The 20511-nt window shown below is 38.4% G+C and overlaps 1 protein-coding gene across 2 annotated transcripts in view; it reads right to left on the bottom strand.

Moving 5' to 3' along the window:
- Positions 1–20511, bottom strand: part of PIP4K2A (phosphatidylinositol-5-phosphate 4-kinase type 2 alpha) — a 119478-nt gene that overhangs the window by 69044 nt on the left and 29923 nt on the right. The window contains exon 1 of one of the 2 annotated variants that reach the window (XM_075047706.1): positions 5417–5533. The exons of the other annotated variant lie outside the window; for it this stretch is intronic. The gene's annotated coding sequence lies outside the window, so the exon portion shown is untranslated. Of the gene's footprint in view, positions 1–5416; positions 5534–20511 lie in introns of those variants that run through there. 2 annotated transcript variants of the gene reach the window in all.

Genomic DNA, 20511 nt, shown 5'->3' with positions numbered 1-20511 from the left:
AACCTGCACTAACGACTGAACTACCTTCAAAGAAAAGAATTCTGACAAATGTTGGCAGCAAAACCAAATAAGTACTTAAAAAAAAAATCAGTTTGCTGAACTGTGAAACCAGCTTTGGGTAACTAACTTGTTTTTCAGGTACAGGCAGAAAATTTTCTTCATTTCTGCTAACATGGTTGAACAGATAGGTCATTCAGAGTTGAGAAAGCAATTGGGAGTCAAAAAAGCAAAAAGACTTGTTTTCCTTTTCTGGTCCCCTAATTAAAAAATGTTATGGAAGATGAGATCTAGTTTTGAAATTGTAAGATATGTTTGTGAGTTGAACTGATTATAGTCTTCAGATAATACTTCCTTTGTTTAAAAAAAATATTACAATGTCAAGTATAAAACTTGGTTTGATTAACTTATTTTCCACTTTGTGTATCCAGGATATTTAAGGTTGTTTTATTAACTTAGGAAAAAGAATGCTGGTTTATTGCATTGCTTTGCAATTTCTCAGATGGAGCTTGACAAAGGGGATTTAAAAAAGGATCTCTCTGTTAAAAAACAAGCTCTTGCCTGCCAGCCCACTGTCAAGAATCTTCAGAGGAGACAGGCATAGAGTAGACCTTCCTACTTCGAAAGACAGCACTCACTTCATTAAATAGTAATGCAAAACAGAATTAAAATCAGTTATATATTAACAAAAATCAGTTGCTTATCCATTTAAGCTTCATTTAAATTTAAACTTCTGCTTTAAAATTCACTATAGACTTCTGCCTCAGCTCTATAAGGTTCCTTAAGGAGAGCCTTGTTTGACATGGTTTTGCCTCATGCTACCTTTTGGAATCTTAATGGAAGAGATTTCTCTAATTCCCAAGTAAACAGAATTTTATCTATTCACAGCAAGAATATGTGCAACTGCTAGGAAGTAGCGAAGAAAACTAAATAATCCTGAATGCTTGGCTAAGAACTGCCATGCCTAAGCCTCAACAAGATGGAAAAAAGTATACATCCTTGAAAGAAAAGCAATTAGATTTCTTTTTCAGTCTTAAAATATTGTCATTCTCTAATTCAAGCCTGCACGACAAGTTTTCAGTATTTACACATTTTTCCCAGGTAAATATAGTGTCTCAATATAAAAGAAAATTCCTACCAAGTTTTGCATCATTTATCAAATGCAAAACAGAGGTACCCTATCTTGGATACCCAGATATAAGAAAAAAAATACATTTATTCCAGTGACTCTAAGTATAAAAAGAAAAACTTAAGACTACGTTTATCGAACTTCAAAGTTTGAAGCAATTAATAAATTCTGAAGCACACTCTATCTCTGCCTAGGCTTACAGTTGCAGTTACATATGACCTTCAGATCATCAATAAGCTTTTTATCAGCCAGCAAACTTTATATCACAAACTCCCAAATTTGCATTCAAACAGCAGTGAAACTAAAAGCTCTGCTGAACTTTTGGTTAGGAAGATTATCTTTACAATGCTCATCTCTGTTTTTCTTCCTTAGACTGAAGACTTCTTTGCAGGCTTCAAACACAGGAAGGCTGCCAGCAGCGTAATAATGTCTTCTTGTCTTCAGGCTTTCTGTACTGTCTCCCTCCCACTTCTACTGTCTAGTAGTAGATAAGCCCAGAAGGCAAGACAGATCAACCAGAGCCAATTTTCAGGAGAGCTGCACTTGGCACAACATGAGGAATATGTTGTTTTTCCAGGGTCATACTCCAGGGGAAGAAAAAAAGAAAAGAAAAAAAAAAGAAAGAAAGAGAAATAAAGGAGGTAAAAAGAAATGTTTTAGACCACAATGTGTAAACTCAATGGGATAAAGATGATTCATATAGCCCTGGCTGGTTCAAGTGACCTCAAATACTAACACAGATACCATCAAAGAAAACACTAAATAAATACACATTCTAAAATAACATAGCATCTATCTACCAGTGCTAAAAATAGCCTTGTATTAATCTCTGTTAAAATACTCAATGATGGATAAATAGATGCTGTTGTACTGTGATCACTCTAACCGTAGCAGCGAATGTGCTTACCAGACCCAGGACTGAAGACCTAGAAGCAAGAATTAGTATTTTGTTCCATGTTTGTACACTGCCTAAGAGGAAAGGTCCTCCCGTTCCTCCAACACAAGGGCCCCTGAGCATCACCTGCAGTGCAAATAGACTGTCATGGCATAAGCTCTAGAGGGACAAATACATAGGTATTCGCAAAGAATTGAGATAACTTATCCCTCTCTGTAGAAGTGGAGGTTTTGTTTCTCAGTGACTCATTAATGAAATAAAACATGTCAAGGAGAACTGAGTATGACTAGCTCAGATGAACCCGATAAGGAAAGCAGCCAAGTTTCCTCAACAGTAAGGTGGAATTAAGGACTAGTACCACCTAGAAAGACATCTGAGTTACTTCTTTTGAGGTTTTAGTACACATGAAAATCATATATACAGAATGCTGTATTCTCATATTATTCCACTCTGGTTTACCATCTGGATATTATTAGTTTTATCCAGGTTGTAATGAAGTTAGAGCTAGCTCTGCACTTGAAAAGTGTCACCAGTAAACCACAGCGTAGGTCTAATTTATGCCAGCAAAAAATTTGCACTTTTGCCATTGTAGCTTACTTCATCTCATATGAGCTGGAAACATTTGGTACAAGCTATTTCGGGAGGAGTATGGTTTCACAAGCAAAATGAAAACACATAGCAGCTCCTGTCTATCAGCTATGCTTGTCAGAAACCAGTTCCCACTAGAAGTATGGCTGGTGCACCTGTGTCTTCAGCGCCCAATCTTCCACGGGGTTTTGGGTGGCCACTTTAGAGTACTTCTGGTCTGGCTTTCGGAATTGCCAATGGAAACAGCTCCCACTGACTTTTGTTCAATTTGGGGAAGTCTATACTCCCAAGAACTAGCAAGACGATGTTTCTGATTGAGGTTTGAATACGAAGGCAAACCTTATCAGTGGAGATTTATTTAGGTCAAAGTTTTCAAACGGAAGTAGCATTAATTGCTGTTGAGATCTCTTTCCTGTGAAAACTGCATCAGTTACAGTCAAAATAAAAATCCACAACAGATATTAGGCAAATACTTGTGTAAATAAGTTAGCATTAAGTGATGAGTTTACTGTTGACTAGTGGTACCGTGGAAGCCAGTTTCCCTGTAAAATATACAGGTCTTACAGCCTAAGGAAAGTATTAAAAAGCCAGTGACATAAACCAGGAAGAACTTTAACTTTAGAAAGTATGAATTTTGATATCTCTCTTTCAGCTCCTGAGACCATCTCGGCACACCAGACATTTGAATTCTGATTTAGTAAGTGCTCTGGAGTAAGTGAAAAGTCCAGACCATGAGAAGGACTTAATGCTCCACTCAGGGAGAGAGAAGAAATGCATTTGCAGCAAAATAATTCAAATGCTTACGTGGCTCTTCAACAGCATCTATCCCATCTTTATACAGTTGGTAATTTTAATATTTTTTGTAGTAGATTCTTTGAAAGGAGAGTGCTTAAAGAAAAAAATGTTTCCACGTTCGCAAATTACTGTATTTGTTGTTTTATAGAACCTAGGGAAAATTACAAGTGTAATTTATCCTTAAAACATCCACTTCGTTGTTAACACTTTAAAAGTATATTGAAAGCATTTGGTGCAATAAAGAGGAAAATAACATCCAAAACGTTAAGTGAATTGTTTCAACAGAGAAATTTATGTAACTTGTTTTTTACCTTACTAGGAGTTACAGATTGTATTCTTTCTTTATGCCACTAAGGTATCTGAATAGCAGGCTGAATTTGGCAACAATGTGCTTTTTTCTCTGCCTTAATTCCAGGTGGAGCTGGGTGGGGGTGACTAGTTTGGCTCTAGACATCTGCTACTGTAAAGGCAGGGTAGATTTCACTTCCCATTCCTTTGCTACTCTGCTAATCAAATATTTGCAAAGCACCTACTTAACAGGAACTAGTATGTAGTATGATCAATTTTTGGAGACCGAGGATAAAGATTGTTGACTCTTATGCAAAATACATTCTACCTCAGAGAATATAAATACAGATAGTCACATGAGCAAGTAGCAAAGACCACATACAAAGGTGGTAGGAGAAAAAAACCCAAACCATCAATGCTAGAAAGACACACAACAAGCAGGAGGCCTGTGAGCAGCTGCTCTTTTTGTGAGAACTAAACCTGTGCAAGCACTTTGAACTAGTAGCACTGCTCGCTGCAGGCTGAGGAGGGGGAAGACAAGGAAGGAAGAGGAGAAAAAATACAATGCCTCAGTTTTGGTTTCTTAAACTTAATTTGATGCGACTTTTATACATAAACACGTGTCTTGTCAACACACTTCAACATGAAATATGCAGTGTTACTGAAAGAGATATTTTCTTGGCCCTAAGTCTACATCTGAATTATCAGTCATTTACACTGTAACTAGCTTGAGATTTGTTCTCTTTCTATATCAGCATATTATGTTTCCTGTACATTTTCCTGATGCTTTAAAATTGTATTTTACAACCAGCCACAGATTGTTATCCATTTTTTAATAAAAGGAATGGTAGGGAAAAGGAAAACAAAAGTCATTAGCCAAAATAATCCTAGACTGGAAAGAACAACTAGCAAACAAATTTATACCGGCAAAACCTATTTATTCATTTCTGAAATCTTAACGATCCCAGAAGACTTTCCACGTCATGTGGAGTGAGTCTAGTTCTTTGATTAGCATATAATTATTACCATACATCATTTCCATGTGAAAACTTTTATATTTCATGCACTAATCCACCCTACTTTCAATGTAATTTTAGAAGGGCTCCCCAATATTTTAAATAGAAAATCCTGGGTGCACTATTTAACCTATAATCACATCAACTTTGATTTAGTGAGATTTTTTATGTTCATTAGTTAGGAAACCTGAGTTATAAAAAAAATGAAGAGTGCTCCCATTCAAGGAGAAGCCATGCTTTTCTTATCTGTCACTGTCTGAATGAAAATATTTATTTGTAGCAGGAGCATTACCCCTGAGAAATGGTTAATGAACTGAAGGAGCTTAACCATACCTTCAGGAAGATTTGACAGGACTTAGATCAACTCTTAAAAAAGCAACACAAATATATCCTAAGAGCACTGAGGCAAAAACCTGCTGCCACATTTGTGAGGAGCCATTTAGCAACATGGTGATGAACAGCAACCTGGAAAGCAGGCTTGTGCTAAAAATAACCAGTTCTCTTTTTCTGGAAAAAATCAAAACATGCTCAGCCTCCAGAAGCAGAAATCTATATTAACAGAAAAGGAAGTAAGCAACAATGATAAAGTCCTAAAGACAGTTTCTATGTGCAATGTAAATAATTAACTGATTACAGGCTGGATTTGCTCTTTGAGAAGAAAAGAGCAATCCCATGAGGAAGGTCTGTTCACAATGCACGGTCACTCACCTCCCAGTGTTACAGCTCCAGTAAAGATCTCTGCCTTTGAGCAAAGCAGGATTTAAGTCCAAACACCTTGATTTCCTTCGCCCTCTCCCTCCCAGACTGTACTCTACAGGAAGCCTTGGTCCGGGTGTGACATATAAATATGTGGTTGTGGACATAATCAAGATGAGCGAGCAATTACTATGAAAAGCATGCAAAAGTTTACAGTCAGAAGAAAGATTCCTCGCAAACACTTTTTGGCATTCAAGAGTGGGGATTCATCTTGATGGTGTCTTTTCAAATGCATGTTAGGGTCTCTTCCAAAATAATCTCTTGGTTTTCTGCTGAATCACCAGTAACCAAGGAAAGGAGAACACACTAAACTAGTGTCATAGCAGGTTTTTGTGGGTAGCCTTCCCCCTCTCTCTGAAATGCCACACCAAGACATTGGATTCAAGATAAAACAAGCCAGAGCCCTTAAAACAGAAAGAAAAGAAAAAAACAACGGTTTTATCTAGTAGGGAAAAAAAGTCACTGGTTTTTTGCGCAATAGAATTAATGCTGATGTCAATATTCAGCTTCAAGACAAACTAATACTGTATGAAACGTACAATGTAGAACAGATTTTAAAGACAAGATGTTCGAAGTAAAGGTGCCTTTGACTAGGGTCTGAAGTTAGGTGCTTGGGCACTCAGCAGTGCTGAAGACGCTGTTTGTGTTTCTGAGTTTGACGTAACTATACCCGTGTCTCAACCAAAACGTAGCAGACTGGTGTCTCCTGATACCAGACAGGATGCACAGTCACCATGTTATCAGCTCCTGCCGAGGTTCACAGGCTTGACTGTCCTTTCATCCCAAAGGCTGTGGATCAAAAATATCTGCAATGATGCCTATATAGTTGCCTCATAAACTCCCTGAAATAAAAAGGTGAATCAGACTCTCAGTGTCTGTCTTCCCTATATCCAAGAGAATATGGCCTAGGCTGCAGTATTTGAACTACCATAACTTAATGGAAATTCCCACTGACATTGACAGGTTAACAGGAAGAAAAGCCAAGAACTGTAGAAAGAAACTAAATGAAGGAGAGAGAAACTCAGCAGCAGGAAGGAAGCAAGCAAAAATTATCCAGACAGAACCTAAGGTATCAGCGTGACGCTTAACCTAAAACATCTATTTTTGGAGTTAGAAGTTGTTCTGGGCACGTCATCTGCCCAACTATCTTTGTAGTTGTGCATGTTTCTAAATAAATAAACCAACAGAAGAAGGCTACCTGGCCATTCATACACAGTGAGTTGGAAAGGAAACAAAAGGAGACTGACCAATAACACAGGTAAAATGGCAATTCTGCACTGCAAGTAAAGAACCACAAATTCACCAGAAAAGAGTGTTACTCTTGTTCCAATCTTTTCTGACCCAAATCTTTTTATTGTAAGGAAGAGCCAAGTCAGCTGCTTTCTGAATGAAATTTAACTGCTTTTCTATAAGCTGAACAACAAAAATCATAAAGCCTCAGTAAGAAGAAATAGCAACGGGCCCTCAAAACGGCTTTTCACTGCTTCCTGAACACTACTTCCCATACAAGTCATTCATTGTACCTAATATCAAGGCAATTTTGTAGTCCTGTGTTGACTAAGGTGGGGAGTTGCAAAGAGCCCAAGCCGATCTGGTGCATCCCTCTGTGCCTCCCCCCTTCCTCCCCGCCTCACCCCCAGCCAGTCCCCAGCAGGTGCTTTGCTCCTCCTCAGCCACAGGAACGACTTTGTTTTCTCCTTCCACTTTCAGTGATTTAACAGGCTGAAATGGGTCACCACTGTGTCATGTCAGTGCCAAAGCCAGCACGAGAGAGCGGGATGGGGCGATACACGGCATGACAGCAAGCAGTGAATTAAGCAGAATATTATACTGTTGTACAGTATTTCATCGCAAGCAGTCCATAGCATAACCCTGTGGTAATCCTTCTGTCCACATCAAGGCTTTTCATTCATTTATGTCTGGGGTCAAGTCATCAACTGAATCTAAACAACTAGTGTCTTGCCTCAAATTGAAGGGGACTTTCTCAGGAGACTGATTGGACACAACTGTGACAGTCTAACTTGTCAGACCACAGTTATAAATAAGCAAATGACATGGCACACACCACATAACTTTCTGAAGCTCCAGAAGCTTGCCGAGATCTACTTATAGGTTTCAAACACTGAATTCATAAAACTAATTCTTCTCATACTATCCTGACAATTTTAGTTGGAACAGAATGCTAGCAATAGGTTCTAGTATCTGATTATTCCGGGATATCTCTGGTTAACCAGGAAACACAGGGATGCTTTTCCTCTACATTAAAAAACCCCACAACTCCAAACAAAAACAAATGTTTGCACCAAATCACTCTCTAACCTGCTTAAATGGGTATTTAGTGCTCTGCACGGGGTATATTCAATTTTTTGCTCTAACTCTTTACGTAAGATATGTTTATTTGAAAAGATGTAAAATAAAATCTTTATGAACCACCACATTTACTGGTTGGTACTAAACTTATATAGTAACTCCCATTATACTACCTACAGTGTAACCATAATGCATGATTAAAAAAAATGTGATTTTCCTAGTACTAAACACTTATGTCTCACTGCCTGATAGGGAGTTTGGTGTTTTAAGACAGCATAACACCAAACAATATGGAACTGCAGACTCTTGAGTAGAAAGCTACCCCTGTTTCCCTGAAAAATACAATGAAATCAGGGAGTGTCATGAAAAATCCTACATTTAATTATAGCAGTAATCTTTCTGAAAATTTAAAGATGTGTTTAAAAGTTGAAAATATAAAATGTGTTAAAAGCCCCCCCAGCTGGCTCAGGTACTATAAATTAATCCAAAGCGTGTCTTCAACAAGATACAGAAACACAAAGCAAGTTTTTCAGGTTTACTCCAGCAGCATTTGGGAAGCAAGTTGCAAGGCTGAGAACATACATGCAAGTAATTTCAACCTTATCAGACCTGAAATTTTACTTAGGTCTAGACAGATTCAATAGGAGCTCACACAAGCATGTATTTAATTAGCTGACGCATGCACAGCAGTGAAACTCTGCCCACTTAGAGCCCCACCCAGGCTACAAAACCCAGCCCAGCAGCAATAAAGCTTGCACTTCTAGTAAACACAAAAGTATACGTTGCTCCAGCAGTTACACTACTAGCAGTAGCAACAGATCAGTCCAAGTTACTAACACACTGTCAACCAGAATGCAGATGCACCGGTATCCATAACTGTATTAGAAATCCCTAACCAAGCAAGGAGAAATCTTTGGGCTGGATGCTATCTTCCACTGATGGGGTAATCTCAAAGCAAAAAGAATTAGTACAAAAATAGAATGGTAGAGTCTACCTTCAGCTATTGATATTTCATTACTTCAGCACATTAAAAAAACAACAACCCCCAACAACTCAAGAACTTGAAACTACACAACAGTTTTGTTCTCACAAATTATCGCTGCAAACAGATATAAGCAACTTGCAGTGGACTTTTCTAACAAGTCATTTTATTCTCAATTCAGTCTTGTTTTGTCTTTTCAATAGGAGTTTCTCTTATGTACAAATGGTATTAAATTTTTTTTTGAGATCAGCGAAAAAATTACCATGAATTCAAGACCAGCTTCCCCCCCCCCCCAGAATTACTAGAGAAGATAATAAGCTCATTTATGCAAGCCTACCGGAGCATATTGGCACACACTCTGCCAACTCCTGACTTTTACACATCCCTACTGTGAGTTTTGAGAACTATGGGGTGCTACAGCAAAAAATCTGCAATGACTGAATTAAAGGTTTAAAGACTTTTTCTTAAAAATGAACAAATCACAAGCTTTACTAATTATCTCAAAGATTTCAAAGTAACAAAGATACATCTAAAAACATGAACAGTAAAATCAAACCAGAAAGTACTCTTCCTGTGTCCTTGCCTGCAGATGGGTACTAGATTAGATGTAGTGCAGGACTGTTGAGGTTGATTATATTTCACTCAATATACTCTTTCAAAACCAGTGCCTGATAAACAGGAAACAGATGATCTAGAAAACATTCATATTGAAGTGCAGTTTATGAAATTCAGAGCAGGGAATATAACAAGATATTGCAGACCTGTTTTTTGTCCTGTCTTACCAAGTACTTGTTAAATAAAATTAATACAGCTTCTGAAACTCCTTCACACAATTTCTGTTTCACAAGCAAAACTAGGCACATCAAATGTAAGAGGCTGACTGTTCATTACACAGGTCATTCCTTCCACACGGAGGAAATTCCTTTATTCCTCCCTGAAGCCCCAGCACCACTGCAGTTGGGTATTCTGGGCTTTGCAGAGCTCAGCCCAGTCCCACCACCCTTTCAGTGAGTTACCAGCAAGCTCAATACAACACGGTTGCAGGTAGCCACCGGTCTCACCATCCGGGGAAGTTATGGGCTATCTAGAGGTCGATTGATAGTTTTTTCTATTAGGGGAGAAAGCACCATTTTCCAAACCTCTAAGACTGCTAGAGATGAGATTGCTATTCCTTCTACAGTACTGATGACAAGGAAAACGCAGCGGCTTGTGCAGCTCGTGCAAGGCTGCTGGATGAGGGCAGCTTTGGGAGATTAACTCTCACACCATTAGGCACTGTGAGCAGCCGGGACCACTGCCACCTGCCTTTCCACTCTCTTGCAGCTGGTCCTGGTACAGCAAGAAAGTGAATCATGACAAGGACAATGACAATATTCAGAAATTACCTTAGAAAGATGCAGTGACTTTTCTTTTTTTTTAAAGCACCAGAGATGAGTGCAGGCTAACAGAAGCAGACTCTGCCGCTCTCGTCAGCTACTGCACAATACCAGAATGATAAGGAGCATTTTTCTTCCCCTCTGCACAATCCTGAGCTGTAAAGATCACACAATACCACAAGAATCCCTGTTCTGTTTCACACCAACTATCATCAGCTGACAGCACGGTAGAAATCAAAGGATCCATTCAATTGCTAATCACTTGTTGTCAGATCAGCTGTAGATGCTTCTCTGACAAGGATGCACATAATTTAAGAGAGAGAAATACCACAACAGGAATGACTCGATATTTTTTAGGAAGATGACTGTGCTTGTGTAGGATTTTTTCATTGACACTACTGAATTTGCTATTTTTGTCACATCCTTCAACCTGTAAAAACAGAGGTGTATTTTGTGTGCTCTGGTGCTTGATCAAATGATCATGTTTTGCAAACACTTCTATAGAAAAAATGCAGAACATTACCATTTTAAGGAGCTTTGCCTGTTTTTATTTAAAACTTTACAGCTCACTAGCAGCTAACAGCAGCATTCATATGCTCCAGTGCTCCACCCTTTGTCCTCAGAGGCTCTGCTTATGCTTTGCAACCAGATGACTAAAGAAATCTCTACCAGTTATTTGTATCATATAAAGAAACCAACTTACAGACTGTGATACAAGTGTATGGAAGAGTAGCAATAGGCGACAAGAAACCGAGAGGCTTGAAACTCCTGAGGTCTACCTGCAGTGAATTACATCTCCGTGTTATCTCAAATGTTTCATAGAATATAAAGGGAAAACCTTATGGGAGATTTAAAGAAGGGAAAACCTTATGGAGGATTAATCAGTGAAGGTACAAAGATTCAACTCTCAAGCAACGGAACACCTCCTGATACAATGCAAACTACCACTACTGAGCAAGGTACTTCTCAGGAAAGCAAATTTACTCCTAAAACGTCTACTGCCAGTAATGGGTACAAAATCCTTTTCCATTTACATCCTCTTTCTCAACACGCATTATTTTGTGGCAGAATGTGGACTAAATGGATCTTTGGGAGGTGGCAGTTTTCATGTTGAAGCTCTGAACTGCCTTTATTCCTTCAACACAGTTACTGCATTGCTGATAAAACCCAACTCATTTGGGCTCACAGAACTCTAAGGTTAATAAGTAACTTTTCAATATTTAAAGACAATATAAAACCCCATATATATACACAGAAGAAAACCAACCAAAAAGCCCATTGTGTTAAGAAAATGATAGGGGGGACTGAGGCCACACAAATGCATAAATAATGCAGGGAATTGCATCCTGTATTTTATTATCTAGCAGGAGACATGGGAGTAAGGAGGAAAAGGAAGAGAGGAAAGGTATTTACAGAAGGAACAAAACTCATCAGTCACACTTTTTCTGGTACAAACTATTATATTAATATGGCAGCAAACTTCAGGCAGATTAACAGACTGATTTTTTTTTTTTCCGACTTCACACAAAAAAAGAACTTTTAAACCCTTCACTGATAAACCTTCAGGAGAAACGAGAAAGCAGCACAGATAACATTATTACTGATATACCATTTGGTTAATTAGCATTTTTAACCCCTAAGGAAACAGTAAAAATGGGAATTGCATGTTGTTTCAAGCACAAAGAGAGAGCTATGCAGTAAGTTTTTCTCAGGTGTTTGTTGCTAAGCAATCTCTATCTCCAAGATGCTTAAAAAAGGATGAGAAAAATTATCATGGACATAATTCAGAAGTAGTCACAACCAGGTATCAGAACAATTATTAACAGCCTTTTTTGATTATAACAGATATTTAGGATAGAGAGCATAAATTCAACCCATTACCAGGATTGCAAACTGACCTACTCACCTGGGTATGTCATGTGTGTAAAGACTATTTGATTAAGGAAAGCCTGGACAGCAACTTTCTCATCTGGCAACAGCTTGTTCTTTTCTTTCTGGAGGTGTTTGAAGGGGTGTGTGTGTGGTAGTGATGTCATCACCCGTTGCACAAATCTGAAATCTTCGACTGCATTCCCATGCATTCTGTCATAGCAGCATCAATTCCTGCTGCAGGAACCCAACCTATTTACTACAGAAACAGATTCTCTTGAAAGACAGCATCCATTCTCTGAGCAAGCAGTAATTGATGTTCCATTCCACTTCCATTAGACTTCATGTCTCTACAAGCTATTTAACTCTGAATTTCATATTCGCTATGTCTTTAAGTTTCCACAGAAACTTGTGAACAAATCGCCATATTCTAAAAAACAATTAACTTACTGAGTGCAGGTTATGCTACAGCTGGCTCACTATTGTTTCCTCTGTGGCCTCAATATTTAGGGTTTAAAATGAGATTTCAATGGAAATTATTGTCAGTTTGAATTCTTTCATGAAATCTTCAATTGCCTCCTTACACAAGGATGTTTTTTCATTGTAGCTGGATCTGTACTAGCCATTCCCATCTCGGGAGGAACATAGTGTCATTAACTGTCACACACAGCGCTCTGAGGCTGCATAAACACAGTCAGGCTTGTCCGGTTTCTGCTCTTTTTCCATCACTACAGAAGCAACTGTAGGATCTAGACTAACCTACGTGTTAAAATATTTAAGTGCTGTTCTGTAAGCTAGACTTCCTTCCTCTTCTCCCCTGCAAATTAGAGCATATCTTTTTTTTGGAGGTTGAAGGTTTTGGAAGTTCCTGTATCGACTTTAGTTATTTTACAGTTTAATGTGGCAGCTTCACATGCCAGTACATCTGGCACATCTTTATTACGCTACTTTGTGTTCATCGTTGCTTTTCATAGGCTCATGTAATGCAGCAACCACAAGGGCAGAAGTATACCACTTAGAGAAGACAGACGCAAGAGCCCTCAAATGCTTTACTGCAAATTGTTCTCCAGAGATCTTTCAGAACTAACATACTCAGCAACAACTTAGATGCTCTTAACCTCAGCTCATCATCATAAGCACTGCTAAGACAAATTCTGAAAGTTCAACAAGATTCACCAGGAGCATTAGAACAGTCCATCCCAAGATGAGGATGGCAGAGAAGGTGCAACATGAAGGATGAGGTTCATGAATACTTACAATGTGTTATCAGTAGGACTATCTTAACAAGTCCCAGAGGAAATCTTAGCCTCTCCCACAGGACACATACTTCCCTGCAGTAAGTACTATCAGCATGACAAAGAATCAAAAATGTAAGATAATTTCCTTTTTTGTGTAATAAAGCCACAAAGTTCTTGGATATCCTCCTGTATACCTACCTCCCTGCTTGCAGAAAGTTGTATTTCCCAAGTAAAGATACTCGATACTATTTTTCCCTTCACAAGGGTGAGGGTCTCTTAACCCATTTTTAACAAATTTCCCTAACAACTTCAACTGTTGACAATAATAGAATAGAAGCAAGTTATATATTCAACATCTTCTAGAAAGCTTCTGTAGGGAAATTAGCACCATACAGCCCAGTACAAGATTTTACAGGTAGGATAAGATTAAGAGGAAAAAAAAAAAAAGGCAAAAAAAAAAGGCAAGTTGATTTGACATGTTAATACTCTCAGATTTCACTTGCTCACTCCCACATAATCCCAAGTACCAAGATGTTGTGCCCACCACATGGTTTTGCCACAGAGGGAAATTGACTTGCTTTGGTCTCCTGACATTTTTGGGGTCCCCGACTGGTGATAAAACCTGAATTTTAGGCTGATTTTTTTATAACCTTTTTGTGGTTTAACCCCAGCCAGCAACTAAGCACCATGCAGCCACTTGCTCACTCCCCCACCCAGTGGATGGGGGAGAGAATCAGGAAAAAAAAAAAAGTAAAACTTGTGGGTTGAGATAAAGACAGTTTAATAGGTCAGAAAGGAAGGAAATTATAAAAATGATGATGAAGATGATAATAATAATAGAATTGAAATATAAAAAACAAATGATGCACAATGCAATGGCTCACCACTCACTGACTGATGCCCAGTTAGTTCCCGAGCAGCGATCCCTCCCAGGCCAACTCCCCCCAGTTTCTATACTGGGCATGATGTCACATGGTATGGAATATCTCTTTGGCCAGTTTGGGTCAGCTGCCCTGGCTGTGTCCCCTCCCAACTTCTTGTGCCTCTCTGGCCTTCTTGCTGGCTGGGCATGAGAAGCTGAAAAATCCTTGACTTAGTCTAAACACTACTTGGCAACAACTGAGAATGTCAGTGTGTTATCAACATTCTTCTCATACTGAACCAAAACCATAACACTATACCAGCTACTAGAAAGAAAATTAACTCTATCTCAGCCAAAACCAGGACAATTCTTTAGGAGTCACTGATTGACATTGGATGGTGCTTTGTCTCAAAATCACTTTAACTTCGGTTTCCACAGGCGTTAGGTCAGGCTGCATACCCATTACCTGGTTTTCCTCCCCAGCTAAGAGGAACAGGGAGAGCACACGGGGTGCGCTGCAGCTTCATTACCATTCTCCCAGTGCTAGGATGCAGCATCCTCTGGCAGCCAGTTGTCAGGGCCTTCCTTTCAGCCTTTTGGTCTTGACATAAACAACACATTCCTCACATTTTACAGCTAGGAATGGTGTCCTTGGTTATCAACACAGGCCATTTTTAACCCTTTATTCTGCAGTCTTCTACAATCCCTACCATGAACATTTCTATTCATACTGCATTTGTATCGATCTTAATGTTTCTGTTACAAAACTCTACAATTCCACAGCTTTTTCAAATGACCACAGAGTTCATGCCTAGATGAGCTTAAAGGATTAAGTCTCTAAGATATCTTCAAGCTTTTCTGTGGTCTAGTTTTGCTACAGGAAGGAGACAGAAAACACAACACATCTTGTTTTTCTCCTTTTGCCTCTGCATCTAAATCCCTGATAGTATATATACACTATTTCAATCTGAAAAACGTATCTGGGATTTCACAACTAACTATCTGAAGTTTTGAAGCTTGTTATTCAGTAATAAAACATTAACAAATCAGAGTAAGAGCCTGTTTTAAAACAAAAGACTTCTGTTGGGTAAAACAAAATTTAAAAAAAAAAAAAAAAAAAGGACCACAGGTATAACATGAAGGGATGCATCACCTACATCAAAACCCCCTTGATTTATATAATACATATTAATCTTAATGTTTGAGCTTTAACTATTATTTTCATTTACCAGTGACTAATATATTCTTTACTAAATTAAATAATTTTTTTTTTTTTTTTTTTTTTTTTGCTGTGTAATAGGGTGCAGCATGCAGGCACACACATAAACCTGTGGAGCACAGAGAAATTAAAAACTTCCTTGGCTTCTTAGAATATTAGAAAATGACGGTTGACAATTATTTACAAAAAAGCAGCTTTTTAATTCAGAATTTGTATAACATACTGAAAAAGCAAATACTTTAAAAATGGATACCAGCTAAAGATAACTGCTTAAACAGTCTTGACTATAGTTTAAGGACTTTAGCAAAGCTGCTTTTTTTGAGTCATCTGTGCTTTACTATCCAATCTGGTTACTTTTAATCACCATCTTTCAACATTTTTGAGGTAGCATATTTCACCCTCTCACACATCAGTTTTGTTCATGTGTGGAGCAAGAAAGAAAAACTCTTGCAACTTTAAATTACCTAGCTAAATAAGTTTAAGTTAAAAAAAAAAAGTCCTCTCAATACCTACAAAATAGGCCTCTGCCAGGCATAGCTAATTTTAAGTCTAAAGTTTGGATCACGGTACTTCGTGTAAATGAGCTCTTATTCCAGTTTAGTACTCTGATCTTTAAAATCTGAAGAAATAAGCATACAATACTTTCAAATTTCAACTATTGTAGCTACTGGCACTAACGCTTTCAACTGTAGAAAAAGACTGTGCCTGTGTTGCCTATTAAGAAAATTAATCACTAAAAAACCCATTTTAAAATGGTTTTTTTAAGCATATTGTATAAGAGATGACTGCTTACTTAACTGACTGGGGTGAAGGCATTAGGTGACAACTTCATTGGCACCTCCTTCTAAAGGGGCATCTGTCTTCTCCAAAAGTTATTATTTTTTAGACTTTAGGCAAAAGCTGTTCTTCTTTTCTTTTTTTTCTCTTCTTCAACCATATACTTCACCTCCTGAAGTACTAGGAATAATCCCCATGCCTAGGTGGGGAGATCTGGTGAGCATGAGGTCTAAAGAGGCCGGAGTGGAGCACCCACCTCCAAAAGGCAGGTGGCAGGCAACGTGGCAGGGACGTACCTTCACATCCCTACTTTAAGTAAAGCAAATACACATCCAAGCCACACTTTGCTTTTGCAGTCCAAATTCTGGGTCTAGACATAGCTGCTAATTGTCTGCTTGGCAGCAGAGTCGAATCTGGGATGAGAAGGCAATGCTGGAAATCATTTTTACATTGAGATAGGAAGAAAATCCAGTCCCTTGTGTTCCCAAACCCATCAGCAAATGGGCAGAGTGAGAATCAAAACTCCATTAGGATCAGTTAGTCTTATTGATTTAACTGGAAACTAGATAAAGCCTTAGACATCTGATTCTATAACAATGCTTTCTACCATGCTTCCATCAAACCATGGCTTGTTCTATATGGAAGCCTTGGTACACCTTCTCATAGGAATCACTCTTTTGCCATCATTTCACTTCTCACTGTATTTATATCCAATACTGTTGAACATGTGTCAAGTATAAATTTATTAGAGAAAATAAGCCATATTTATGCTCTTACCATGCTCTTCATTCTCCTACTCCAAAATGAAGTTACATGACCATTTATGAGTTCAAGAATGTTTCTTTAATATTAAAAACTCAGACTCTACTGCTACACTTTTAAGCTGATGGCAACCATCGCTAGAAAGACACAGGCAGCATGGGCAATGAGGTGAATGCCAAAACAAATCCTAGGCAAATCCATGACAAACTGACAACCATTGCTTGCTGCATTTTATTTCCCTGTTGTTTTACCATGAGCACTTACCCCTACCACCTGTGTTTTATGCAATCATCCCCTGATAGGTATCGAAAATGGTACAGTTGCAAGAGGTTAAAAGAGTTACTATCTTCAAAATTAAGAGTATGTCTTTTTTTTCTAAGACAACAAAATTGTTTCCACTATTACAAAGATCTAAAGAAAGAACCCACAATAGGTACATGTACTACGTAAAATCCTTACTTGCTCCAATAACATATGAAAATCCGTTACTATTGAATTTTAAAGTGCAGCAACCTTGGTTTGAAGTTACTAACTCCTGCTAATTTATAAAAGGTCTTATTGTATAGGAAAATTCCAGTTTCTAAGATCACAGTTGGCATCTGTTTTTATATAAGAGCAAAGTTAAAACGTCTAGCCCACACACTTGCAAAAAGAAGCCCAAGTGTATAACCCATAGAGGATTGAAACTAAAAATAATCTCTCAATGAGTTTTAATTTTTTCCCCAGGTCTTATTTTCACGTACGTGGGAACTGACAGTGTTGCTTTTACCAATGTCTAGTCTTCACATTTTCCAGATGGAACTAGCCAGTTGATGCTGCTTTGTAGATAGAAGGAACCTGAAGTAAATTTAAACAGGATGATGATTTTCTTTCAGGTTTTAAAGAAGCACTTATTTAAAAACTGGTCTGTTTTATCTTTCAGTCCCTTTTAGCTTTTGTAACCCAGTCTCTCCACTAGGAAAAGGCCTAAGCTTCTGGCCACGTCTGCCGTGTGCATTCAATAATTAGCTGGATACAGCAGGATTAATTTAGATCCTCAAAACACAAGTAGGTACTAATGCTTACTATTTTTTAGAGAAAAGGATGTCTGCAAGAGGAAAAACATCCCATACTGCACCCCACCCCCTGCCCAGAAGCTTCATATGAAATCACTCAGATTTCTTCAAATCACCCCTTAGGATCTCAGATATTGGGGGGGGGGGATATTTTTTGTAAGAGAGGGAGGAGGAAGTGAAGAGCAGGAGAAAGAAGGCAGTGGATGGTCTGTTTTTAAATCAGCAGCCAAACAGTTCTGCTGGGCAACTGCTGGTGCAGCCACAAGTAGGATGGAATAGGTGAGACCTTTTAATGTATTTTCTCATTGCATATATTTAAAGCCCCTATGCTACAAACAGCACTGTTACCTAGATGTTTCATAAATATATTTCATATAACCTCCAAAAACTGAAAGAAAGCACCTGAATGCTTCATCCCTCTTGAGAACTGGATGGGCACATTCTGTTGAGGTAGGAGGCACAGAGGGCAGAGCTTGCTCTCTGAGACCAGAGGCTCACCTTCACCTCAGCTCCCCAGGGAACCAATGCTCACCTGGTTCTTACACCTGCCTCTCAGCTCCAGAAGTAGCATTTTAAGAATTAAAGTTCCAAGGCATGACGAAGCTCTTAAATTTTCTTTTATTTTGTAGGTTGCATTGTTTGTTTTTCGCTCTAAACAAGGCATAGGTATTTTTCATTTGGGGGGCGCTTACAGCTGTTACTGCTGTATTTGGGCTGCAATACATTAAGGGGAAAATTCCTAACCCAATCAAATCTCAAAGTGGAAATATCTGCAGGCATAACATCAGACTTAAGCCTTATAATTGCACATGTGTTTGTACATGTATCAAGGGGGAACAGAAGACAGTAAATTAACTTGCTTTATTATCAGGAAATTAATTTTGAAGTTTTTTCTAAAGATTTGTTGATATCATTAAATTTAGGACTAACTTGACATTTCTCATTCTGATATTCAACAGATGTTTTCAACACACAGCATTTTGAAACCGAGGCATATTTCTCCACATGCCCTCCTGCCCCAGCACATTGTAATCAATAACCAATATGTGAGGACACACTCTGATTAATTTTGCACATGAAGTCTTGAAGAATGCAAGCACAGCTTTCTTTTTACTTAAACACATTTATACTTCTTTTAAGCTTCTCAAAATGTTTCTGAAGTTCAAAAAGACTTGCTGCTTATTGAGATCAGGTTTGCTGGGGAATCAGTCTTGCAATATCTCCTCCCTTGCCCTTTAGCCACCACCCAGTGAATGTATTCTACCCAATCCAGTGCTGTTAAATAAAATTAAGCTTGTATTCCTTCTAGAGAAGCCACCAGATAAGACTGTACATACAAGTTATTTCCTTTCACCTCTTCTTGATTATGATAAATAAATCTGCACTAGAATGTTTTTCCTTCAAATTATCAGAATTAAGTCGAACACAGGAGATCAATGCAGAGTTTTCACAGATGATGGTTACTGAATGACTGGATCAACTTTGCCCAGATAGGATTCTCTAACCAGAGAAACAGAGCTGGTAGTCCTTCTACCACACCGTGTCACAACAAGGCTTTATTTTACTCTCCATTTGTGTCTTCAATCTCTTGCATTTATGCATGGAAAAAGAACAAGTAGAGACTTCTTTACTTTAAAGATAGGTGCCTGGTTTCAAGTTTTAGCAACAGTTTAAGTTCAGACTTCAGAAGGTGCTAAATTCTTGAAAATCCGTAAGGATTTTAAGAGTACGGCTCATTGCATTTTATGGAGTCCATATAACAGCTCAAGCAGTGCCAAGAAGGGAAGTTCCTGCTGCCTCCTCCCACCTGCTTCCAGCCACAAGCTCCTGCATCCCTGCCTTCTGCCCGCTCCTCAGGAGTTGCCTAAACTTGCAAATGGGGAGGAGAAACAGGGTACTTTTCTGCTATTCTAAGGAGTTAAAACAGCTTATGGGAGCCTATCTCTTTTTAAGCACTATCAGGTTGGTTAGCAATGCAGCTTGATGTCACTCGTGCATTCCCATGCAGCAAATAGCATAGATGTATTCTGCCCAACTAGTTTGCAGATTACTTCCATGACATGCACATCAAATTTGAAATAAAAAAATATATTTGCCTATCTAGGAAGTCCTGACAGATTCTTCTCAGCTCCACAAAAGATGGATCTTAAGAGAAGCCCAAGCAAAACCCCAAGACATTTTATTAAAAGCCCCTTACATCTGAGGTATTTTACAATTTGTTAAAATGTTAAGTATTACAAAATAATTTTGAGTACAAAATTCAGGACAGAAAAACAAAGCTCTATGCATTCACGTTTATTGGGATCACTACAGACATGGACAAAGAATGAACAGACACAAACAGTTAAAGCAAAGAAATGAGTAAGAGGTAGTGCATACTAGACTAAAAGACTTATAAATAAGTGTAGGAAAGAAGGTCAAGGTATTAGGGCTTAGCAGTTTCAGTCTCCCCTCCCACATGTGCTGGCACTTAAGGGTGAAGAAAATCTAGCTTCCTTTCCTGCTGCTACTGTACAGCTACCTCGAGACAGCCATTTGTTTCACAGTGCATACTTAAAAGATGACAAGATTAACTATCCCATCTCCTGGGAAAGATT

The sequence above is a fragment of the Buteo buteo genome, chromosome 2 (genome assembly GCF_964188355.1).
Source record: "Buteo buteo chromosome 2, bButBut1.hap1.1, whole genome shotgun sequence".
Taxonomy (NCBI): domain Eukaryota; kingdom Metazoa; phylum Chordata; class Aves; order Accipitriformes; family Accipitridae; genus Buteo; species Buteo buteo.
This window is presented reverse-complemented; position numbering and strand designations above follow the sequence as displayed.